The 27,194-nt window shown below is 36.9% G+C and overlaps 1 long non-coding RNA gene across 1 annotated transcript; it reads right to left on the bottom strand.

Annotated features, from left to right (window-relative positions):
- Positions 1 to 559: 559 nt before the first annotated feature.
- LOC115834467 lies at positions 560 to 22,351 on the bottom strand. The gene is made up of 3 exons (XR_004029385.1): positions 22,293 to 22,351; positions 15,752 to 15,880; positions 560 to 824 (listed from the first exon to the last, which is right to left on the bottom strand). It is a non-coding gene; the product is annotated as an uncharacterized LOC115834467 (long non-coding RNA).
- Between the last annotated feature and the right edge of the window lie 4,843 nt (positions 22,352 to 27,194).

Below are 27,194 nucleotides of genomic sequence, written 5' to 3'. Positions count from 1 at the left end.
TCTTTGTTTCCTTACACTATCTTCAGGTTTGTATTGGTTGACTAAGGAAAAACACCAAGCTTTTAAAGAATTAAAGTTGGTTTCATTCAAATATCTTACTGATGCCTATACCCTGGGAACAGCACTTTAGAGAGGTTTTATCAGACTTCTCCAGCACAGGGTTTCAGCCCACTACTTAGACACAGGTGCTGGGGGTTCAGTACATGCAAAATCACATCAAACTTCCTCAGAAGTTACGTTAATGCAGAATCACATGAAGGTCTGGGTGTAAAGGTTATAGAATACAGAGGTACAATCACTAACCCTATCAGACATTATCTCATGTGTAGGAAGAGGCAAGGACTAGCGTCATTTGTATCTTAAGGAATACAGTGATTCAGGCAAGAGACACGGGGGGTCTTGTGATCTATTCTTTTTTGTCTTCAAAGCGTCTTTTCAGAGAGCTGCACATCCCAGAGTCAGGGGCTTTGTGAAGTTATCTTGGCAAGCAAAAATGAACAAATGTGACTTTTTACGTTTGCTACTTTGTCTCATGTATTTTTCATATTTTATTTTTTTTAGACAAAGTCTTGCTCTGTCGCCCAGGCTGGAGTTAGTGGCATGTTGCAACCTCCATCTCCCAGGTTCAAGCTATTCTGCTGCCTCAGCCTCCCGAGTAGCTGGGACTACAGGCGTGCACCACCACGCCCAGCTAATTTTTGTATTTCTAGTGGAGATGGGTTTCACCACGTTGGCCAGGATGGTCTCGATATCTTGACCTCGTGATCTTCCCTCCTCAGCCTCCCAAAGTGCTGTGATTACAGGCATGAGCCACTGGGCTCAGCCTAAAATGTCAATTTGTTTAATTATTAGTGACATTAACTTTGATTATTTAAATTTGTTTGCTAAGTCTACTGTAAAGTTACTATTTTTCTCTGTAATTAATAATTTATAAGAGATTACTCTGAAACTATATAAATATCTTCTTGCTCATCAAACATGATTTCATCCACCAGTTTTAATATCCATTAAACTGGATTCTGTATATTTTTTTTAACATGTCCCCATTATTGTTTTAATACTTTCTGCACAATAAAATGTTCCAGGCACTTTTTACAGTTTCCAAGCCCCAGCCCTAAATGTGGCCATTTCTTTACGGATCCCAGATCCCTTCTAGTGAAAAATGGTATTTAGAAATAGATCTGAGTGTTTGATGTGCTCATTGCTATTGTGTTGTTTTTGCTAAGAAATGTACACACACACACACGTTTATAACTCTATCAAATACATATTTGTAGTATGTAATATGTAATTATGCATAATGAATTCATACTGATACCTCAAATTCCAGTTCAATACCATAAGGATCACAACATTTTAAAAAGTTAGAATGAATGGGACTTGACATTAATTGGATGTGGTGGGAAGGCAGAAGTCAAATGTGATTGTAAGTTGTAAATATGAGAATGGCATGCCTAAGAGCTGAGTATACAATGTTTTGTGTACCATTGGTTTTTGTCGTATGTGCTAACAATTTAATAAAGCCTAAGACTGCTTTACTTTCTTAGCAATTGTATCATAGTGTTCTTGAATATTGATCTTGTGGTTAAATAAAACTCAAGGTCTTTTCGTATTAACTGTTGAGCAAGATCTTCTATCTCTTATGAATTCAGATTTTTAAAACTATACAGCACGTATGCCTAGGAAATTTTATCTTGTTAATATTAAACCATCATTCTTTTCAGACCCCTATAATCCTGGTTTAGCCAATCTACTAGTTGTCTCTACAAATCATCTGTTATGCAAAGGTTTTATAATATGCTTTCTATGTGCTTCAGCTGATCTCCTCAGTAGATAAAGCAGAAGGTCAGGAAGGCAAAGCTGCAGCATGCTGTTAGTGGTGGGGGTGATAATCCTGGAAATATAACTGGAATTGGGGTCATTTCTCACCACAGTATTATATGTTATGAAATAGACAATTGGAAGTCATGTCACCAAAAGCTCAAGAAAAAAGCAAGGTAAGAAATATGTCTCCTGAAGTTTTAAAGAGATGAGGGAATCTAGAATCCAAATGATGTCTCTCATGTAGCCTGAAAAGGACTAATAAGATACATGAGTTATGTCCTTGTCCTTTTCTTCTCAGTTTACTCATTCTTCCTAGGTTATCTAATCCACACTTCCCTGGCTTTAACCTCCCCAGCTACTGTCCTATAGCAAGGATTGCTAGAAATTCCTTTTTCCATGATAGAATTTTAGCTGATTTGTATCAAGCAAGCTAGGGAATACATTTCCTGACCCCACTGCAGTAGACATAGACACCTGGTGGTTCTCACATATAGGATATGATTAGGACTATGTGCAACTTCTCCCTCACTTAAGAGGAAACCTTTGGCCTCAAACTTCTATGCTATTCTCCAAGCAGAGACACGAGAGAGCTATGGATAGGTATATTGAAATACCTGTAGTTTTTTCAAGATGCCAAACTATTTCATACATCTTTATGCATGTTAATTCCTTTGTGTGAAACTCCTTGTTTCATTGTCTTTTCCTTTTTACCCATTCATCTTTCAAATCTCAGCTCCTATGTTACCTCCTTTAGAAACTTTACATGATGGTCTCTGATGTGGCTTAAATGTATGTTCTGTGTATTTCCAGAAATCCTGTGTTTTTCTTTATCGTGGTAACTAGGATAATGTTTGATAAACGTTAACAGTAGACATGTTTTTGGTGTTTGCCTGGCTCATATTCTTTTCTTTGGGTATTATCCTGACTTAATGGGCTTTAGTGGCATTACTTATATAAATCTTTCACCATGATTATCACATCTGATTAGAACATGCCCAAAGACTAGGCTGAGACTAGTTGGTATGTCTTGAAAATTTCAATGAAGAGACAAAATTATGGCTGGTAAATATGGGTGCTAGACTTGTAAAGCATGGAAATTTGGGTCCAGAGTCCATGCCTTAGGAGGGAAAAAAGACAAAAAAAAATAAGCTTACACATACAAAATCGGACAGAATATAGAAAAAACAGGAACAATAAAAGTGAATCTTCAAAGAGAAGCGTAGAACTGATGCTTGGAGAGAAACGGAACAAACCATTCAACCTAACTGAGCAAGAAGCAGCTGTTTTATGAATTTGAGCTTGGATTGATTCACTTCAGTACAGAAGTCTTTGTAGATGTCAGAGAAAAGAAAGTTTATATCATACTTTAACTTTCTTTTTAACTATAATTTTTATAATAACCCAAATGATACTGATTAATAAAGTAACCATTGGAATTGTGGTGCTGGTCTTTTGCACATTTTTATCTTCAAAAATTAAAAATAACAAATTGATTTTCCTTTTTGGCTCAGATGAAGATTTTCATATACAGTCCAGAATACAATGACTGATAACTAATGATCATACGCAAATCAATTCTTTCTGCAGTCAGCATAGAATGGCAAAAATAAGCTGAAAAAGTGTTCTGTGTCTCAAATAATGTTATTAAATAAATTATAAATCAAGGAACTAGGGGCCAGGCATGGTGGCTCATGCTTGTAATTTCAGCACTTTGGGAGGCTGAGGTGGGTGGGTCACCTGAGGTCAGAAGTTCAAGACCAGCCTGGCCAACATGGTGAAACACTCTTTCCTAAAAATACAAAAACTAGCCAGGCATAGTGGCATGCCTGTAATCCCAGCTACTTGGGATGCTGAGGCACAAGAATTGCTTGAGTCTGGGAGATGGAGGTTGCAGTGAGCTGACATTACACCACTGCACTCCAGCTTGGGTGACAGAGCGAGACTCCCTCTTAAAAAAAAAAAAAAAAATCAAGGAACTTAGCAACTAGCCTTCTGAAGGTCAGCCTTACAATTTTTTGAGGACTCAAGCCTAGTATTTCAGAAAATGTTTTCTTTTATGTTTATGATGTGGTTTAAAGCTCATATTTTTGCTTTGTTTCTCTACCTTTTCCTTTCAGCTCAGTTTTGTATTCCATATAGATATATATTTCTAGAAAAATTCATAAAAGTTCTAAGACATAGGAACTGAAGGACTAGAAATTAAAGTGTTATTTGAAGGGGATTCTGCTAGAAAACGTTAGATGAGTCATCAGAAGGCCAAGGTTCTAGACTCAGTTCTGCTATTTAGTTATATAATCTTGTGTAAGTCAATTGACTGGCATTCTCCCTTCAGTTATCTCATTCCTAAAGTAAGGATCATAATCTCTTTCATGCCTATCTTGGAGTTGTAACAATCAAATGTACAGTTTGAAAATGCTGGGGATTTATATGTAAGAAACCCTTATCAATATCTGACAGTAGAATTATTGGCAAGGGTTGACTGCAGTGAGTTCTCATTCCAAAGATATTATATCGCTGGTGGTTGGTTTTGTCTACACAAGGAAGGATGCTTCCAGTTATATGCCACGGTCCTCAAAAGCATAGGATCTTAGTTTTCTCAACTGTAAAATTGGATTTAATAATTATACAAGCAAATGGTACTGTAAAGAGCTTAGCACAACTCCTGGCACAAAATAAGGGCTCAAAGAAAATTAGATATAGAAGTAAATGTTAGCTCTGTTCTTTGACCCAGAATGGGCTTTGGAGAAGGGAACTGCTGATAAGAAGTGTGAAGCTGACCAGGTGTAAAATGTGGTCCCAGGTGTAGAGTTTCACAGCAAGTCATTTCTTTGCATAACACCCCAGGTATGAAAGAACCTGGTTCCTTGCATTTTTCTCCTGGGAGATTGGTTGTTACTGGTCATTAATTCCTGCTAAATGTCAGTGAATCAGATAGCATTTTCCTGGCCTTCATTTCCCAACAAAATTTTAGATACAGGACTTTTTAACCAATGTTTTGATGAAACCTGTAGAACCAATCAAGCACAGATTTAGGATACATTTAACCAGCCCTACCTAGTTTAAGTTCTTTCCACAAACATTTACAGAAAGCTATTATTGAAATACCACTTCTGTCCTAATATAATGGCAAAGAAAATGTAAGATGACTTTAGATATAGATATTATATTATATGACAATGTACAAGAAATACATGGGAAAGTAATAAAAACATGTATGATGAACACTACAGATACACAGTATCTTAAATGGACTACTGACATTAGTTCAGAAGAATAAATTTAACTTCTTCAGCTATTTAGACTATTAAGTTAATTTTGGCTGTTCCAAATACATTCACAATTGACTGTAAGACATCATGAGTATAGTAGAAGGCAGGGCATCTAGTTGACTACAAGGCTGTCATTGAGAAAACAACTCCAATGTGGCAATATTAAGAATCATGAACTATGAGCTACGAATACTAGAAATATAATATGCAGAGATAGTACCCCATAGCAGTAATACAAGAGCAATGTAATATTATATGCATTTTCAGAAAACAAGGAGGAATAGCACCCTTGCAATGAAACACTGGGCATGCATCCTTCAGAATTTACCAATCATTGTTTTAAATTAAAACATATAGGATTTTTTTTTTGTCTTAAAATCAAACCTGAAGAAAAACCCCAATTCACCTCTAGAGTGCATAGAGTACCAGGTTTGTACCAAAAGACACTGATGGGAAACAGTGTCCCCAGGACAAAGAAGAGTGCCAAACTTAAGCTAGAATTCTTGATTATCTGTGGACCTTCTATACTTGAAACACCATGTCCTGGTTCAATGCATTTTAAAAGCTGTCATGTTTCTAAATATGATATACAATTTAAAATCTAACCTGTATTAGTGCTTAATTTTAATTATGGTTTTTCTTTTAGGGTAATAAAAATGGTGGGATACAAAAACATTACCTTTAGACGACAATTTCTGCTATTCTTTTGGTTTGAAATGCTCTAGCATCCAAAGTCTCTTTTAAGAAACACGGCAAGATTAAAAGCTTGCTGTACTTCTGTTTTCAGCATACTAAAAGACAACTCCTTACACCCAAAATAAGCGAAATGCTTTCACTAGTTTTGTTTCTTTTTTTTTTTTTTTTTTTTTTTTGGTGAGACAGTCTCAAATAAAAAAAAAATTCTCTGTCACCCACGCTGGAGTGCAATGGTACAATCTCAGTTCACTGCAACCTCTGCCTCCCGGGTTCAAGCAATTGTCCTGCCTCAGCCTCCCAAGTAGCTGGGATTACAGGCATCCGCCACCACCCCTGGCTAACTTTCATATTTTTAGTAGAGATGGGGTTTCCCCATGTTGGCCAGGCTGGTCTCAGACTCCTGACCTCAGGTAATCCGCCCTCCTCGGCCTCCCAAAGTGCTGGGATTACAGGTGTGAGCCACCATGCCCGGCCACCTTCACTGGTTTCTAAGACTAATTATTCGGTAGTTCTCCAGGATTCAAAGCTACATGAGAAATCACTGAGGGCAAATATGTGAAAGCCCATTTGGAATGTACAGAGAAACAATTCTTTAAAGCGCTTAAGAAGTCAGGTTTGAGATTTTTAAAGTATATAATTTTTTGAGTATATTAAGTAGAAGTGTTTGTCTCTATTACCGTAATTCCACTTGTGTTAATGTACATAACAGATCCTGATCGTCAGTGGTTCTCAAACTTTAATATTTATAACCATTCCCTGAGTTCTGAATTAAAACAACATGCTCCCGAATTCTAAATCTCCTCTCCATCTTGTAGGGCTGGGCTCAGGGATCTCCAGTTTTAACAAGGCCCCGGGTGATTTTTCTGCAGGCGGTTTACCCATCATATTTGAGAAACTCTGAGAATTCTGAAATAGATATGAGAGGAAAACAGTTTATGTTCTAAATTATCCAATTTTGATATATGCCTAGCAGCTCCTAAACACATAGTACAGGATAGAAAAATTGTTTTAATCAGTTAACATTAGGTTTGAGCAATTGTGCACCCAGTTATAGATTTTGTGTAGCATTTCTTCGAGCTTTGATTCTGTTGTTAAATGTGTGTGTGTGTGTGCATGCATGTATGCAAGCATGCACATAGACTGTTATTTTTAATGTGCCTTTCCATCTTGGGAGATTCTGTGCTTCTGCATGTCTGCTTCTTGGCTTCTGGGTTGGATTTTGCATGAGCATAAGACCACTTCCTAACAGCACTTTGTGAGAGCAGAATGGAAATAAGTGTTCTTCTCAATCTTCATAAAATCAACCAGAATTATTTTTGAGAGCCCGTGATGGTCTTCTGCTTTGGAAAGAGAGAATTTGGTAGAATGAAAACGTAGGTCCTATAATTTTATGTATTTGTAGGAGTACAGGAAATAAAGTTACATAATCATTGAAGGGCAGAGCACATCTCGAGTTTCATCAGTGGGCAAATATATTTATGCTACAAAAAATGAATTTTGTGTCAGTTACTATTTACAAACTTATATGATTAAGTAAAATAGATTTAGATGTGATATGACCTTCTGTTTTCTCCATTTCTAGGCATTTAAAAAGGTTTTTGGTACCTTAAATAATTAAAACTGCCAGAATAACTTAATGTGAAAATGAACTTGGGGAAAACAGCATGGCAGCTTATATCTAGCACTAGCATCTGTCAATAAGTTTCATGCTTCAGTAACCCATAAAAGAGGAAAATAAAAGTCCTTTGATTTTTCTGCCTTGCAACTCTGAAACAGAATGTCCCTGACTTTAAAATGGATGATCTCCAAAAAGAGAAAAGCAAAAAGATAGCTTGACATGCTATTAACTCCTAGTATTTTTAGTATTTTAAAAATTCACTCTATATCTCTTCTCAGAGAAATATGCAATGATGACATTTCCAAGAAGTGATGGCATCTGGTGCTAAGGACAAAGAATGGGATTTTGCCACAGGGATCTTATTCTCCCACATGTTCTGTCTGAAGGAGAAAGTTATCTGAGGCCTTATATGGTGAGACATAAACATGTAAAATTTTGTTATTTTTCAACAACACTATGACTTGTGAATAATAGCAAATAAATATTGCTGATTTAGATATTAAGTACTATAGATCTATGTGTGTATATATATTTATATAATTGCCATGATAACTGTCATTATCTTCATCTTACAGATGCGAAACTTTGGCCTCAAAGAAATTAAATCCCTCGTCCAAGGTTACATAGCTGGTAAGTAACAGAGCTTGGATTCAAACTCATGCAACGTGACTCCATAGGCTATGTTATTAACTAGTATATAACACTACCTTTCAATGTAAAATTAGTTGTCCTGATAAACGGACATCCGGGAGGCTGTACAGTTAATCCATCTATGTTGGCATTACTGAGAACATTCTTAGATTTACTTTAATGTGATTTATTGCTGATACATTAGAAGCCAGTTCAAATACAGAGTGAAACGCCCCCCAGCAGCTGAATCTGGCACTATAAAAAGGAAGTGAGCTGTGGTAGAGACAGCCCACAGACAAGCCTGGTTTGGTCTTTGGTTTTGGCCTTTATAGTATCTTACATTTTAATTAGTTGCCAAAATAAACACAATAAAATTTAAAATCCTTGTATACGAACCTGAATTTCTGTTCTCTCCGAAAATTAGAGCCTTTACATTGGGCTTGTGTTGCCAGCTTCCCACAGTCCCCACCATCTGGTCTCCCAGAAATGGGTTGAGGGTCACTCTGATCCTGTCTACATGGGTTCCTCTTCATTTGTGTATTTTACCTGCCTGGTCACTTCAACATTTGATTTCGTGGTACTTGGACAAAACATTGTTCAAGGAGTAAATGGAAACAAAGTAATTGTTGCAACTTGTAAAAGAGAATCTCAGAAGGGGGGGCTTTTAGATTAGAAAGGCATTTATTCCTGCTGCATATCCAAGAGGAATTAAGGGATGAATGCTGAGCATTATCATGAGCAAAAAAGAACTAAGAGACAGATTAAAACATAAAACGTAAAACATTAAGACTTTTATGGGGACCATAAAAGTTAATTCTGGCCCTTTTCTAATTTTCTGTGTGCCCTCAAGCAAGTTTCTCAGCTTTCATGGAGAACAGTGTAATTTCTAAGTTCTGGGTTCTATTATTCACACTATACAATAATAAAAAGAAATATTTTCATCTGTGTACTGTTCCAGGGAAGATCAAAATGTTAGCAGAATGAAGAGAAAAAAGATTCCGTAGCAATATCACAAATCCCTCTTTCTCCCAAGGATGAAAAATTACTGATTCTCCAAAAAAAAAAAAAAATAGTATCCATCAGAGTAATCATGAGAATAGACACTAATTTCATAATGTCTGCTGGACAAGAAATGGGCAAACTTGTTTCTCTAATGTGCTGCTGCTATTTTTACCATGATTAGAAATGTGCTCAGTGGCTGGGCACAGTGGCTCATGCTTGTAATCCCAAAACTTTGGGAGGCTAAAGCGGGTGGATTGCTTGAGCTCACAAGTTCGAGACAAGCCTGGCCAAAATGCAAAAACCCATCTCTACAAAAAAATGCAAAAATTAACTGGGTGCGGTGACGCTATCCTGTAGTCCCAGCTACTTGGGAGGCCGAAGTGGGAGGATCACTTGAGCACCAGGAAGCTGACATTGCATTGAGCCAAGATAGCGCCACTGCACTCCAGCCTGGACAACAGATTGGGATCCTGTCTCAAAACAGAAGCTTGTTCACCAAGAGCTATCCCATGCAGAATTCCATAACCAAATATGCTTTGGACTGTAACTTTAAAATGTTTACCTTTGTCCAGGATATATACAAAGTACTTTATGCTTTTAAAACATTTGCACCGTTAGGATCTGTGGAGTCATATACCCAAACCTCCGGGTATTTAGTTGTTGGTTCATTCATATATTCACTATCAAGGTATTTACCCAGCCTGTACCACATGCCAGGTTCTCAGCTCATTATTGCAACTTATAACCTGACTGGGGATATGATTAAAACAATGAGGGATTTTCAACATTACTATGGAGAACCCTCTCTGTGCTCATTGTTGTATTTAGAAGTTTGAATCAGGTTCTTGATATTAATGAAGAAATGTTTCCTCACATTTGAGTTCCAAAGTGATTAGCAAAGTAGCAAGTATCCTAAATTTATGTTGCCTTCAATGTTGTTTGTGACCCATGCTAGGAAAATGTCTCCACAGCAGTTTAGTATCAGTCTGCCGGCACCAAAGGGGAAGTGATGGCAATATTTTAATGAAATGATTATCTTCTTCATGAAAAATTGCCAATTTGCTTTTCCCCCTCTATTATTCCTCAAAGTCTGTCTCAGACCCTTTGAAGCTCTGTTGCATTCTGTTTGGCCAATTGGTGCATGTCCCCTTGGCCTAGCGGCTTTCTCTTCCTTGCAACTTGACTTTTAGTGTGTCAATTTAGAGAAGTGTTTTAAAGTCGAGTATACCAAAGCTTCCTTCACACAATATACAGATGATGTCCTCGGTTAAGGTTTTATAATATCTTCAATTATTTCATCTAATACCAAAAAAGGAAATCTGTGATACTACTTAGATCTCTTAAATTTTCAGAATTACAATTCAGACAGAACCATTCAGCGATTATTTATAAGCCTGCTTCCTTTCCTTCCAAATGTTAAACCACAGTTAACAGCACCTTGGTCACTTGTAAGTGAGTGGCTACAACCAGTTCCAATTGAGATTACCAGCCAGAAGTCCATTAACGGCCTAATGAGAACAATTTATTTGTTTTTTTTTTTTTCTTTTTTTTTTTGCGGCGGGGATCGAATTTCACTCTTGTAGCCCAGGCTGGAGTGCAGTCGCACAATCTCTGCTCACTGCAACCTCCGTCTCCCAGGTTCAAGCAGTTTTCCTGCCTCAGCTTTCCAAGTAGCTTGGATTACAGGTGCCTGCCACCACGCCCAGCTAATGTTTGTATTTTTAGTAAAGATGGTGTTTTGCCATGTTGGCCAGGCTGGTCTGGAGCTCCTGACCTCAGGTGATCTGCCCACCTCAGCCTCCCAAAGTGCTGGGATTACAGGTGTGAGCCACAGGGCCCGGCCTAATGAGAACAATTTGTATCAACTAAATAACACTGAAGACACAAGAGGGAAAAGGTTAACACTGCCATATGGGGGTCTTAGTGAGTTAAATGAAAACTATGGTTCACTCTTTCCTCTAGCATCCGGGGTGAAAATTAGAAATATAAGCTATGTTGACTAGAAGTATTTTTGCATTTTTTCTTTTCACTTTATGGCTCAGCACATATTCATTTGAAAACTATTCTCTGCTTTTATTTCACAATCAAAAAGTTTCTTCTGTGATTCAAATGTACTTGGATGGAGTGAGTAAGATGCCCATGTATGCATGTGGGGGTTGGAGGAGGTGGGACTGGAATCCCAAAGAGAAGGAAATCAAAATAGCTCCAAATGTGTCTTTTTTCAGCCAGTTCAACCAGTGAAACACATGTTTTATTGCATATTTAACAGACTCCCAGACTGGTATCTAATAGGTTCAGCCCTGTCAAAAATCTATATAGCTGGAATTCTTACAAGGTGGAAACATTTTTTGTAGGGATTTATTTTCTTTTCCCTGAGAAAGAAAAGTGCAGGTAATTCACAACATACTATCATCTTCAACATTTGTGAGCATATTTGCATAAATATATTGTTCTAGGTCTTGGAGATACATGAATACATGAGAGTGTAAGGCATCATTTGTTTATGTTTTGCTTTTCAGCCACCCAGGAGCTTACAATTTATGTGAGGAAACAGACTGTATACATATACAGATAATTAAAAATATGTATGGTAAGTGCTGTAGACAATAACAGTATAGACCACGGTGAGATCAGAAGCTGAAATGAAAAGTTCCATGGAGAATTATTAGCATTTGACATTTGCTGAGGCTTGATGCTCTAAGGCTTAATATCAACCAGAAAAAATGACTATTCAAAAAGAATGAAAGAGAATACAGTGGACAGAAAACACATTTGAGTTCCTTCCCTTCAATTTCTCTGTTAGGGATCTGACTCTTACCTTCGGTCAAACTAGCCTAAAGCTGCTCACTGTGACTCTTGACATTGTCTCCAACTAATTGCTCTAGAATAAGGGTTGGTAAACTTCTATAGAGAGCCAGATAGTAAATATTTCAGGCTTTGCAAGATATGTGGCTTTCTTTTTTCACAGCTGCTCAATTACACAAATGTAGCATAAAATCAGACATAGACAATATGTAAAAGCTGAAGAGGGTCATACACCAATGAAACTTTATGGGCACTGAAATGAGGATTTTATATAATTTTAATGCATCATGAAATATTTGATTTTTTTCCCAGTCACTTAAAAATATAAAAACCACTCTTAGCTCATGAGCTGTTCAAAAATATGTAGTAGATAGGATTTAGCTCACAGGCTATAGATTAATGACCCTGGCATTGAAAGACTTCAGCATTTACCAACCCTTACCCTCACTCCAGTCCTATTCAATTTCCTCATCTAACTGATAGAAACCAGGTCTAGGTGCTATATAAAATGTAGGTAACTTGGGATTTTCAAAGAATAAAGCCAAAATTGATGTCTTGACTTATTTGATGGTATATGATTTATTATAACTTCAGGTCAAAAGAAGTCTCTGGATAAGTTAAGCATCAGGGACTGCTGTCCAGGGAGAAGTCGAGTAGCTAGAATGTATGTTGATAGAAGCAGAGTCTATATACCCAGTAGGATATCTGAGTCTCCTTCCTCTTGGCAACTAGGCTTATGCCCTTCAATGGGAGACCAGATAATTCTTCTTTGCAGAAGAAATGGGCCAAAAGAAAAGACTTGATACTAGCACTTGTTGATTCTATAATGAAAATTCTTCAGTGCTCCATTTTATTTTGAAATGTGAAGGTAAATCCTAAAAGAAACAGCTTTAAGTGTACAACGTGGATGCCTGAGGGAGGAAAGACTTGGGGATGGAAAGAGGTGAAACAGAGAAATACTGATTTTATTTTAAGGACTGCAATAGTATTTGAATTTTAAAATCATATGTATGTATTTTTCATAAACATAAAAATTAGAAAAAAGAAAATGAAACCCTCTGGTGGCTCCCTTTGCCTACAGAATAAGTTTAAACAATTTGGCTTGCCACGCAAAACCCTCTGCAACAGAACACCTTTTTGGCTTCACTGCAGTCACTCCCCAGCACACAGGCAGGACCCTTCTATCCAATCCTCTTTTTTTTTTTTTTTAATCCCTGTGTTCTTATTCCTGTTGGTTTCTCTCTTGAGTGTCCTTTTCTCACTATCTTTTTGGTGAACTAGTTTTTTAAGTATCAGCTCAAATATTGCCTCCTCTTTGCTCCTTTCACAGACCCCATAGGAATCATTAATTGGTTCATTCTCTGTGAACTCAGCAATTTTGACACGTGGGTACCACAGCACTTAGCATGGAGGATTATTTATGATATCTCATTCTGGTTACACTGTGAGGATCTCAAAGCAGGGATCATGTCTGATTAATCTTTATATCACCATTTCCTAGCACACAGTAGTTGCTCAGGTAATGGTTTTCAACCTAAAGATGGATTTGGCAACAGTCAGCCTCTTAATGAAGGGAGAATTTACATGGTTAGTCACTAATTGGATTTAAAACATGAGAGCCCAAGTCAAAGATTATTCATTTAAATTCTTTTGAATAGCTGATAACTAGGAGACAGTGCCACTGATTGACCGAGAAGGAGGGGAGCCTCTTAGGCAAATATGAAAACTTTGGTTTTATTCTTCCTGAGCTATGGATTGATGGTGAGCTATCTAGTATTTCTTAACAGAAGTTAGAGAAGCCAGTTGAATTTCAAAAGAAACCGAAGAAAAAACATTTTGCTTTCATTAATATATCAGACTATCTGTGAATCTAAGATATTTTATGAGATTTCTGAGGTAGATCATTACATTAAACGGTCATTCTCAACTTCAGATATGCATAGAATCATCTGGAGTGCTTGTAAAAATAGAAATTCCTTGAGCTCCGCCCCCCAAGATTCTGATTCAGAAGGACTGAAATGGAGCCCACGACTGCATTTTCACAGGCACCTTTTGATGATTCTGATGTACACAGCCAAAATCAATTATTTGAGGAATATTGGCACAGTGGAAGTAGGAAGGGGTTGAAAAAATGAGCTTGGGAGAGATTTGGAAGGCTGGGAGAAGACGTGTGCTTAAGGAGAGAGGGCTAGACTGCTGCAATTTGGAAATGGCTTTGCTGCTATCTGCAGAAAATAGAAAACACTGGAATTAGCATTCACCAGTTACTTTGTCTTCAGAATGACTTTTAATTCATGGCTTGAATTTTAAAATGTCCTCATGTCACAGAGATCATAAAGAGCTTACCATAAGGACTGAGAAGATATCTGGGAACTCATGTCACTTTTCAATTTTTGACTGTTAGAATCCTGTGATTCTAAGTATCATGCTGTTTTCTTCCACTTACCAAATGCTTTTTCTGTAATTATAATTTCAGATTTAATGCCCTTTTGTTAAGAAAATTATATAAAAAGCCTTTATATATTTTTTTACTACATAAAAATCTCTTTGGTGATGACTCATCTTTATGTGCAAAAACCAAAGAATCTAAAATTGCATGAATTACTATTGAAAAGTTTGCTTTCATTGCTAACTCTGGAAATGAATGAAGCCTTGTGAATATTTTCCTTTAGCAGTCTAAATTCCATTTTTACTCTAGCCATAGCGAGTTCTACAAAGGAAACAAGTCCAACTGAAATTTGTATGATAAAATGATAAATATTAATTTATTTCAGTGAATTATAAATACATGTATATTAACCAAACATATGTTACTGTTAAATTTGCCAACTGCTTCATTGAAGTAAATGATATTAAGCATGAAAACTATCATTGCCTGCTTGTTACATGTGGAAATAAATGAAGACCAACAAATGAGAATAAGCAGGGGCTATTTATTCAGGGCTTGTTAGAGCAAAAAAAATCAGCAACCATCACTTGTGTTTTGGCAGAGACTCAAAGGGAGGCAGAGGAGTGACAGCATTGTTATGGAAGAAAGAGATATTCACTTAGCCTCTGATTGGAGGTTATTGGCATGAGGAAGCTGTCAGAGGGCTAACTAGAAGTGGGGCATCCCTGTGATTGGCAAAGGGAGCATATTTGGCTTTCTCTGATTGGTCCTAAGTTGGAAGCCAGGACAAAAATTAGGGAAGCTGTCAGTTATTAATCAACCCCTGATTGCTTTGGGCTGATTGTTAAATGGGTTATTGTTTGGCCTCTGGGGCTGGTTGCTAGATATAGTCATCTGACTTCCTACAAGTCAAACTTACAGATAGTAGAATGGCTTCCTGGTATGGTTACTGTAGATAAGAGGATGGTTTCCTGAGCTGGTTACTGAGCCAGAGTTCTGTTTTTATATATGGTCTGGCCATTGTGTATTTGTATACTGAGTCTTTCATACATAATATATATGATTTCTAAAGGAAATTTATAAAGTTGGCTAGAACTTAGACTTAAGAACAACAGAAGTTGAAAATAGACACATTTATTATGTAAAAAGAAAATAAATTAAAAACCTATCTAAACAGTACCATAGATGTTTAGCCAACATCTAATGTTTATTATGTTTAACACCATTAGATGTGAATGCATATATTTATCAGAAGGTCGGAAATGTTATGCAAAAAAAAAAAAAAAATGATGAAAAGCCCAAGAGAATCACTAGGATAATGAATGAATAATACAGTTTATTCCTACACCCAAATGCGATGCAAAGAAAGCAGGTTTTTATTTTTTTGTGGTAGTGTCCACGTGTGTGTGTGTGTGTGTGTGTGTGTGTGTGTGTGAATTTAGGATTTTTAAGATGAAGAGCCACCTCTTCAATGATTAAGAATGATACAAGAAGGAAATAAAAATGTTTCCTACTAACAGGTCCTGGGGGGTAGACAACACACCTGGAGGCCACATGCACGCTGGTCAGGGAGCTCAGGCAGGGAGAGAGAGGCAATCGTGGGCCAACACCTTTTTTAGGTCCAGCACTGTTATCCAACCATGTTTCCTGTGGAGAGTTTAATTGGTGGGTTTAAAGCAATCAGGGTCCAGTTCCAGGAGGTCACTCTGTGACTGAGAAGTGGTCACTGTGGCGTATCTGCACGGTCCATGTGGGGTGTGAGCATCAGCAGGGCCTGTCAAGGAGGCTATACCTAGCTGTCCCATAGGTATGTGATTACCAGGAGGCAGTTTTGTGTGGCAGATATCTGGATCAACCACATTGAGAAACTGGGAGGAGACGTAGATCTGGACACTGTGCGAGGAAGTCCAGCTTATATTCAAAATGGATGCAGAGGCAACATAGAATTACAATAATTCACTATGGTGAGAGATAGCCTTTACATGTGGGCAGGAACCTGAGGTGGCAAGCCAAGGCGAGTAAGCCACATTCCCTTGACATCCATATTCCAGAGAGAATTCTAAGGAGTTGGAATTCGGAATTTTTATTTCTAAATTCTAAATTTACCCTCTCGATGGCTATGATGGTATATTGTCAAGATAGGAGGATATGATGTATTTTATCAGTTTATTAGCTCACTTTATAATTTTAAACTATTCCAACATTTGGCAAGTGGCCTCCATTGTTCTACAAGTATTATGGGTAAGCCTGAGACAACCTCTACTGTTCTAGCTGGTCACCCAATCAGAACCTGTTTTTCCTTTTCCCTATCTCAAGCCATCACACAGTGAAGTCTGTCTATGGAAAACCCAGTTAGAGGGCTGGATTAAAAACAACTCTTCCCAAATACCTTATTTCTGGCTGTAAGAGAAACATACCCATCTGTGTCTAATAAGGATGATAAATTGTCCCACAGATTAAATTTCTTTAAATACTTTAACATGATTCTGTTCAGTTTTTTTGTTTTAATTCTAAATGGAAAACAGATGACTAGGAGAAAGGGCCTTTCATTATCCAATTTTGTTTCTTTTTAAAATTGGAAATAATATTATGCCTACTGAAAAGTTGAAAGTAACATACAAATAATTTTTTTCTTCACTGAACCATTTGAAAGTAAGTTACCCATACAAAGTCTCATCAACTCTAAATATTTCAATGTTTATATCCCATATCCTACAAACAAGGACATCCTTCTACATGTACGAAATACAACATACAACCATCAAAAACAGTTGCTATGGTTTAGATGTGGTTTGTTTGTCCCCCACAAAGCTCATCTGAAATTTTATCCACCATGTGACAGGGCCAGGCCTAGTGGGAGGTGTTTTGGTCATAGGGGAAGATCCCTCATGAATTAATTGGTGCCATTCTTATGGCCATGTGTGTTTTCGCTCTTGCAAGACTGGATCAGTTCCCACTGGAGTAGGTTGTTATAATGCAAGTTTCCTTCATAATAACATGTTTTCTGCCTTCTCACATGTGTCCACTTCCCCTTTGACCTTCCTGCCATGGTTTGACCTAGCACATGCCCTCACCAGAAGCGAGGCAGATGTGGCTCCATGTCTCTTATACATCCCAATCTGCAGAACCATGAGCTAAATAAGCCTCTTCTCTTTATAAATTACCAAGTCTCAGGTATTCTGTTATAGCAACAAAAAATGCATTAAGACACCACTAAATTAACATTACTACCTTCTAATCTTCAGACCCCACTCAGGTTGTGCCCATTGTCTCAATAAATAACACATAAGACCATGAATGATCTGGCCTCTGTCCATCTCACCAGCCTTATCTCCATCATCCCCGTGGCTCAGATGGCGTCTGCTACCCACAGTCTTTTCGATACCTCAAATGCATGTGGTTCTTTTGCATTGGAGGCCTTTGCATATACTGTTTTCTCTGTCTAGATGCTGACAATTCACCCACTAAATCCTACTCTTCTTCCAGTCAAACTAGTCATGCCGTTAGAGAGGCCTTCCTTAACTTCCCTAACCTAAATAACGCCCTTTCCCTCCCTTCCACGTTCTTATAAAAGCTGCACTTCTCTGTCATTGCGCTCTTCATGGTGTGGAACTATGTTCTTATTTGTGAGATTATTTGTGAAATGTCTAATTCCCCTTCTCTGTGTTCTTTGAGAACAAGGATCATAGTATTTTGCTCCTCATATTTGGAGGGTCTAACATACTGTCTAGCATCTAGATGCTCAGTAAAAATTTTGAAATGAATACATAAAATGAATAAACTGTCATTTTCTGTTCAATCTTATACAAATGAAAGTAATATTTTGATCAGGCTTACAATGACTGAATCACATTTTGGACTTCTCAAGAGAGAAAGATAATGAGAGATTGTGTCAAAAAAAACCAAATAGATTGACTTATGATCTAATATTAAATACAATTGTTCCATCAGACAACAGGGTATGCATACATGTTTCCTTTTAAATGTGCCTTTTATACATTGAAGGTGTGGTTATGTTTTATATTGCCTGCTATTATGGTTTATTTCAAAGTAATTTAAGGTGAGACTTATAATGAGCATAGATTCCGGTAAGATGACACCGAGGAGTGTTTTGGTCTTTTTGTACATGCAAAATTATTTGAGGAGCACCTTTATTATCTTAGAGACATGCTATTGTAGAAATGATCATGGTATAAGTCATAGAGGATATTTTATAATGCAGCAGAAATTATAAACTATACATGAGAAAAATATAAGCACTATACATTTTTAAAGCAAATGTTTAAAAATTTTACTGTTTTTAAATAAAAATTGAATACATTTAATGAAAATGTATTATTCAAATAATTTCTTGCTGAAAATGTCCTTTTTTATGTGCTGTGAATCTTTAAAGATTTTGACATTTCATTAAGCTCTATCCATTTAACCTAGAAAAACTGCGAATACTAACCCTGAATCACAGCAAATAGGAAGAGAATTTGATTTATTCTACTTATAAGGAGAAGATAGAAGTAATGTTTCATTCTTATTGTTTTCATGGTCATTATATGTATACTAAGAGGTTGTACTCTAGTATAAGGATATATATGGATGTATTTAGAATTTGTACTTAAAATACTAAGTAACCCAATTAAGTGTAAATTATAAAAAGTACAAGAGTAGATCTGTTGATGAATTTTATAAATATTTTCTATAATCTGAAATGAGTTATGAAGGCAGAAAAGAAATTTTTTCCCACCCTATTCCTAAAGATAAAAAAGATGGAGGTGGGTCATTACTTTCTGCTGTATTTTAGAATCATCATCATATAACATGAAAACTATCAGTGACTCATACACAATTCTTTTCGGGCAGCACTGTGTGTGCTTGTTCACATGAACTGACCCTCAACTGACAACTAACAGTAAAACATATGTCATCATGCTTTAAACGAATATGCTTTGAGAAGAGGTAGGCTTCTCTATTCCGCCCCCCACCCCACCCGGAGTAACAAACTGAGTGCATTTAGAGCAATGCACTAGTGAATTAAAATGTGGGCAACATAAATAAATCTGAATTGTTTAGTAGCTGCATTAAAATATGTAAAAAACAGGTGAAGTTAATTTTAACAATTTTATTCAGCCCACTATATAATTTCAACATGTAATGAATGTAAAAAATTATTGATATTTTATATTCCTTTTTAATAGAAATCAGGTATGTTTTTTATGCTTACCATTTATCTCAGTTTGGGTTACCCACATTGCATGTGCTCAATAGCCACAAATTGCTAGTGGCTAACATACCGCACTGTGCAGGTATAGAGTTTATACAAGAAAGAAAGGGAGGAAGGAAGAAAGGAAAGGAGGAGGGAAGAAATTAGGCTTGATTCTTTCAAGACAGTAGCAATATTTTTTTAAAGTGAAAAGTGTACATTAATTGTAGAATTAAGAGCTGAAGGCAAACAAGGAACTGTGTAGCTTTGGTTTCCTACCAATGTGTTGAGTGTCTTCCATGGAATATGGAGTATTTAAGGGCAGGGACTCTTCTTGTTCATCTCGTTACTGTCAGAGCCTAGCACATTGTCTGGCATATATTAAACACACATATTTGTTGAGCATGTGAATAAGTGAATCAATGGCACTATGATACCCTAAATATGTTTATTTTAAAGATTAAGGATACCCAGCTAGTTATTTCCATATTAGCAAGGGATTTAGGCAGAGTATGGAGGATATCAATTTCAGAGATAGGAAGAGAAGTTACAGTTGACACCTTCATCATCAATATTTGTGAAATTCACTGAAACAAACCAACAAGTATAAAAGTGAGACCATCATAATACAGCATGCTTTTAGAAAACAATCTTTTAAAAAGATGTCTCTTAGGTAGAATTTCATCATTTTACCTAATTTTAAAAGATTTTAGCCAAGTCCCATAACTAGATGACTAGATTAAATCTGTCATAATAAAATTTTATATTAAAAGACTTTCAAAAATATGCTGCTGTGTCTCTAGTTCATATATTGTTATTTCTTTCTCATTTTCTTTTTCACTTAATGTATTAATTTTGTAAGGTGTGCACTTAAATTCTGAAAAGGATTGAGTTCCTCAAGGAGAAATCAAATTCCTATTAAACTTTGTGTCTCAAAGAAAAAAATTGCTTGGGTTTCAAGAACAAGTGAAGTATGTATTTCACATTTAAAGGAAGACTTGCAATGCCCTCATCTGCTTTCTGTCAAACTAACCATATATCACTTTATTATCAAAACAATTTTGCTGAGTGTGACCCTAAGACATCTTTAAAAATAACACTTATATTTTTCTTTCTGATGTAAAAAACAACTTCTCTGCCTGATAAAACATTTGCAGAAGATTCTAAAGAAAGAAATAATAATTACCCACAATCTCATCATTCAGAGATATTTTAATATTTTAGTGTATTTTTCCAAAATCATTTTAAAGAATATAAATCTATATTAACTTTATAAAATTTGGCATATTACATCAGTTTATATCTTGTCATATAAGAATTTTCAAAATATTCTTTGAAACTAAGAATTTATTGATGACAGAAGATACCTATGAAATTTGATACATGTAATGAAGTAAAAACATGATATTCACATATTTTACTTTGGAAGAAAACATTGACAATTACTGGTAAATAGCTGCTTCTAAAACTATCCTCTCCTTCCTTCAACTTGTCAATACTTCACTTAACCTTTCCATCCATGCTTAAGCTTCAAAATTCAGAGGCTTAAATGTTAATGGTATAAAGGTTTCAATGGTGTTGATAAGTTGTTCTGAGTAGACAAGAAAGTGTGTTTTGTTGTTTTGCTCCTGAAAGGGAGGAGAAGATAGGAAGGTAAGAGGAAGCCAGTCAAATGGCAAAATGCAGTGTGGTGTGGATTTCTATCTTTTCATCTTTTCTTCTGTCAGCTCTGATGATTACTAGATTTCTACTTAACTCAGAAATGTTCGGGTGAGTGTGATTTTTATGAAAACTGGTGATAATGCTTGATGCCAAGTGTTCCTGTTTAGGTTGACATGGAGTGAAATAAACACTGTAAAGTAGATGCCTGGGCAACGGATAAAACGTTTTGAAAGGATAAGCCCTCAGGAACTACAAAATATGATGGGGAGGGTTTTGGGTCACTACCAGCCATGTTGTAGTTAGGTTCCTTGTCTTGAGTCCCATGGATTTCTCTTTGAAATGGACAGATTTATGTTTAATTTTCCTCTATTTTCCTACAGTAAGCTATCTCTTTCACACTCCTCACATTCCCATCTCTGAGATCTATCACCTTTGATCTTTCTAGCTCAGTAATTTTTGAGCCCTTTTCTTCTTGCACCAGCATTTTCTCTGCTTGGAAAAGCCTTTCTGTTGGTGGTTCCTGTCTCTACCTATCTGGCAAAGGCTCCTGGCTTTTCCAGGTTCTGACTGTAACTGGATCATGATCACATTGCTTACTGTGTTCCTTCCTGGGTTCACAACATACAACTCATCCACTTAAACAAATGGAAAGAAAACAGCAATGCTTTCCAGACCTTGTGTTTGTATTTTAGTCTTAATTCAAATTTATCATTTGTCTCTACCACACCCCCTTAACTTATTTCGTTCAAGCTGAAAATTACTCATGGTTTATCACATTTTGGAGGGTGAAGGGAAGAAAAAGAATTTACAAAGTGTCACTAGATGAATTAGTCCTACAGTTTAGTTTGAATTCCTGGTCTCAATTTTATATTTTGTCTAGAAAAAGAAGCGTTTAAGAGTTCATTTTTTTTAAGTGTTTATGGTGGAGAGTTAGAGTCTTATAAAGTGTCTATGCTACAAATACTATCAGGAGAAGAACTCATCATGCAAAAATGGTTGCACGTTTATTCTTCCTTGGAGAATTGTTCTTCACCAAAAACCCTGTTGCAAGAAGCAGTTAGGTACAGTTAAGAGCTTGTCGTGCAGAACTCAGGTTACTTCATATCCCTTTCAAGAAGCTGTGGTCTGCCTCATCAAAATGCTTTCTAACGACTGCGAACAGTAAATTTCTCCACACAACATCTTAAGAAAACTTATACTTACTTGGAAATTTGCTGTAAGAGGATTGCTGGTGTGGATTTGCTGAACAGAAACCATTTCTGGCTTCTAGAAAAAAGAAAATAATGAAGAAAATTTGCCTTAACCACACTCGGGCTTAGCTATTTTCTCTGAATGTTTCTATTTACTTTACCAGAATATGTTAAATATTTATTGAGTGGCTACCATGTTCACACACTGTGCTAGAAGCTGAAAGAAAATAAGACAAATAGATTCCTTAGGGCAAGATCATGGGATTTGTATTTATGTATATTTGCTTAGTATCTTGGTGCTATCAGCTAAGCCTTTAATTTTTTTTATACTGCATTTTCATTGCTTTACATGCTGGCTTTCACTAATAAAATGACTTGTGACTTGGCAGATTATTTGTAAATTTTCTTAGCCAGCCTGCAAAGATAATATAAAAGAAAAATTCCATTTTAGGAAACTCATTTACCTTGTGCTACTAGGATAAATTGGTCTTCCATGCTTAGACAAAAACCAAACAAACAAAAATAACAAAATGAAAAAAATAAACAGTGTAAGGCTTTTTACTTTTTCTTTCTGTGAAAATTACAGTAGGTAGTACTAAGAAAATAAGCACCACATAAGAAATAACGATTATGTCGAACAAAAGAAAATATATGATGATTTTCTAATAATGGATTTTAGGATTATTGTATAAAAGAAAACATTAAATGTAAGGCTTAGGTAGTTATGGTGTGCTACAGGAACAAAGTCCTGTATTCTTGGGTAAGAACTTTATTCTCTTGTGAATTAGTTGATTGGCTTGAAAGACTGAGCTGTATGAACTAAGCTCTATGCACAAAAAATAGAAAATAGAGTTCACTTCCTCCTATTTGCCTTTAGCTGAAATTTTACAGTTAGGCTGTCAACATTCATGATGTTAGTCCTTCAGTCAGCCAATCAGTTAGTCTTTTGGTTACATTAAATCTTATACCTAAATTGTTTTTTTAAAAATGATCAACTTATTCAGAGAATAGTTGAAATTTTGGTTTGTAGTTTGAGTATTTATGCCAATTAATCAAACATATAATCTAGCACCTATTGGGTTAGGTTGATTTATAGGTATAATCCAGATGTCAGATAGGAGAAGAAACTTTCCTGCTTTTAAAAGAAACATGTAATATTCAGAGACTTTCCCATTGCAAAGGTCTTTTGTAGTATTTAGAGAAAATAGGTAACGCTAAGCACAAAGCAGTCTTGTGTTCTTTTTCACAGGCTTTGTGTTTTTATTTTGGTAAGTTCTTGAAATATAACATCCTATCTTTATATTGCATATCATATTTTTTCAAACTTTTACATATCATCTAATATGCTCCTCACGAGAACCCTATCAGGGAGACAAGCCAATGTTCCCCCAAATTTGCCTGGCAAGTAGTAGAGTAAGTAGTAGAGCTCATGGACCTGGGCTTTAAGTTTAGAGTTCCTTAAGTAGTGTTATACAGATTGGTCCTCTACGTTGTTTTAATGCTGGAAATTTCTTCTAGTGAGACACAAGAAATAAAGAATTGATAAGCTTTGTGAGATGTACCACCAAAACACAGACCTACAGAAGATTTTCTTTTCTTACAAGCCAAACTCTTTAAGTGCCTTAAAATAGCGCAAGACATCTGAGTCAAGGTCTTAAAATAGCTGAAGAGAGGTTCCACTGGATTACAGGAATCTCCTGCCTGTAAGCCTTACCCAGGAATACCTGAAGTGACATCCAGAAAGTTCTGAAGAATGCAAAAATAATTACTCGATCAGTCCCTTCTTAACCTGTTTCTTTGGAAATGACTCCAGAATATTTATGCACTATTCCTTACTGGTGCCCTTCTGGGAACAGGACGTTCTTGCACTGGTATATGCTCATGTGGAGATCTGAGGATGATGCTAGTGGAACCAGAGAGAGAGAGTGAGTTACACTTGTGACTCATCACAGTTTGATATCACATGAGTGTTCCCAGTTTTTGCCCTCTTCCTGACCTACTCTCTGTCTCTGTCTCTGTCCTTGCGTTTATCTAGAGAGTGTTCTTTTACCTTTTGTGATGGGAGAGGAGAAGAGTGAGAAGGACTCCGAGGGTTCAGTAGTTTTGGAAAGCCTTAGGAATAGTGCTTGGGTTTGGTGAACATGGATGAAGAAAAGGAAAGGAGATTGCAGATGAGTTTGAAAGGATGCTTGGTCATCCCATCTTACTCCTCCTTAGTCCCAGTAGAGAGCCTATACACCTGGGCTGAGCTGCAGCTGAGGATGGGGCAGGTGGGCAGGTGGCTGGGTGTCAGGGGTTCTAGGCTCTACAGTTGGCTGGACAGGAAATGCCAAGTAATCTCCTCTTTGTACTGGACCACAGCTTGGAAGCTAGCACTGGAGAGTGCTGGGGTAAGGAATTAAATGCAGAGGATATTAAGAAGATTCTAATGCAGAAATCTGTATATCCTCAGGCAGAAGATCAGTATCAGCCCAAGTTGAGTTAGCCTGCTCTTTCTGGCACTGTAGGAGCTGAAAAGGGCCTTAATGGTTTGCCTGATGCCTCTCTACTCCTGATACTGTGAGGGCAGACAGAACAGGAAGCAGAGAGGCTTTTTTCTGCTCTCTGAGAGCAAAAGATGAAGACATCAGCTGGGGTTAGGAGTGGCAAAGACATGGTGAAAGAGAAAGGCCTTTATCATTCCCCTCCTCTTCCCTTTCCTGTGCCATTTATTCCCTTCTACATTCCCACTGCATTCCTAGACCTGACCTGTGCTGAGAGAAGCAGAGAAGAGAGCTGGGAGCAGTCTTTGAGTGGGGGGTGCCTCAAATGCATTATCACATTAAGTCCATCTCCAACCTTGGTGGTAGGTTTGTTTGTTCCAGACGTATATATGTGGAAATAGATTCTGGGATGCAAGGAAACCTGCACTAACCACAAAGTAGAGATACCGGATCTCCAGTACATTGATTTTGCTGTGCTTGTGGAGTGAGGTTGCTGGGGGAGAATGAGGAGAGATTCTGGTCCAAGCCAGTGGAGAAGGAAGGAGAGAGACAGGAAATTCCAAATATTGTACTGGGAGAGAGAGGAAAGTTTATTCTTTTCATTAGCCATAGATAAATTGTTTTTTGCATGTTCTGTATGTATGTATTTGGGAGTTTACCTGTGTTTATTATCTCCCTCCATTAGCCTATCAGCATCTTGAGGAACTGTGTTCCTTTTACCTTCTAGCATTACACCCTCTGTAGTGATAGAAGAATGAATATTGAACTTGAGAACTGTCCATAAATTTATTATCCCAGTGCTATCGGTACATATGGAATGAGCCAGAAAGAAAATAGCAGGCATTAGGATTCCCAAATTGCTGCACCAGGCAGTTTGTAATTGTTGCTTTTTGGAATACAAGGAGCAGGAAATAATTCTTAATGGAGGGGTTGGGAGGACAGCAGTGACAGTACTTGTTACCTCATTTAAAAATTAGCCCTACTTGAAATTTATTAATTTGGGTTATACTGAGACATAATGAACTGTCTCAGAGATGAATTAGGTAGAGATGATGTCCTCAGGTGGCGAGGCATTTATCTTTTAACAGAAAATTGTAATGAATTCAAAACTAATATTAAAAAAATGTTATTCCTGCTCCATTCAGTGTCTATTCAGTAGAAGAGAAAGGAATGAAATTACACCTGGCTCACAGTGACTTGAGTCTAACCCTTGAGTCCAAGTATTTAAGAGTAAGTATTAAGGTCAATGCCATTGATGGAGAAAATACTGAGAACTACAGTTCCTTGTCTTGTATTTGGTCCTTACGACATTGTGCATTGTATTTTTCATCATGTTTTACATGCACCTGATAGCTTTCCTGTTACACGGTAAGCAACCTGGGGTAATTCTTGTACTGTTTTTCTGTACCCCACAGTCTTTTTATATGGCACATGCCCAATATAACTACAATACAACCATCAAAATAAGGATGTTAACGATGACACATTATTGCCCTCTAATCTTCAAACCCCATTTAGGTTTTGCTAATTGTCTCAATAATGTCCTTTATATTAAAAATGTATGACACTTAAGGACATGCCTGATGTGACACCTGTTTACCTGATTTAACAGCTTCTTTCTCAATTTCCATTCTATGTGAAAACTAAACACTCCACACAAAATAAATTGCAGCTTCTAGCCAGGTGTTAGTCTTAATACAGAGGCCGTATACAAGATGTTTAACCAGGCACACCCTTAAAATTCAATCCTGTTTGTGTTTGCAATGAACACACAGGGTTGAGTCATCATGCATTAAAAAAATTTAGTAATACAGTTCAAACAATCTTCAGGATGTTCTCTTCCCAGGAAGCTTCAATTTTGAGGCTACGTGTCTACTCATGACAGTATCACAGTGCTGACTGGAGAAAATTCATCAGGCTCAAGAATAGATGGCTCCAGCTGGCTGTCAGACAACTGCACACTGATTGTCCAGGGCAGCCACTGCCTGGAGAGAAAATAAGAGTGAGTGAGAGTAGGCAGCCCTGGGGTCTGTTTTTTACCTTGCCCCTTCCCTCTGCTACATGGTATGAGGGGGATTGTGTCCTTGTCCCTAGAAAACACAGAATTGTGTTAAGATGCCTGCCTGTGTATAAAATGAGAGGTTGAACACTGGCTGCCCCAGAGTGAAGAAATTGACAGAACCATTATGGAGTGCCACTATGGGCTAAGAAGGGCCAGGCATGGTAGCAGGGTGAAATCTGGATGGAATATGAGGCAGGGTGACAGTTTATGTAACACTCTCTGTTTTAGAACACTGGAGATGACAGAATAGAGTACAACTTATCTCTCCATTGTAGTTCTGAAATACTAATACCATCTAGTCCGGCTGATTCAAGTCCAATTTTTAAATTATTCAACCAGATATCTTTTTAAACTATCTTGCTAAAAAAGA

Source organism: Nomascus leucogenys, chromosome 3, assembly GCF_006542625.1.
Source record: "Nomascus leucogenys isolate Asia chromosome 3, Asia_NLE_v1, whole genome shotgun sequence".
Lineage (NCBI taxonomy): Eukaryota > Metazoa > Chordata > Mammalia > Primates > Hylobatidae > Nomascus > Nomascus leucogenys.
The sequence above is the reverse complement of the archived record's forward strand: the minus strand, read 5'-3'. Positions and strand labels throughout refer to the sequence as shown.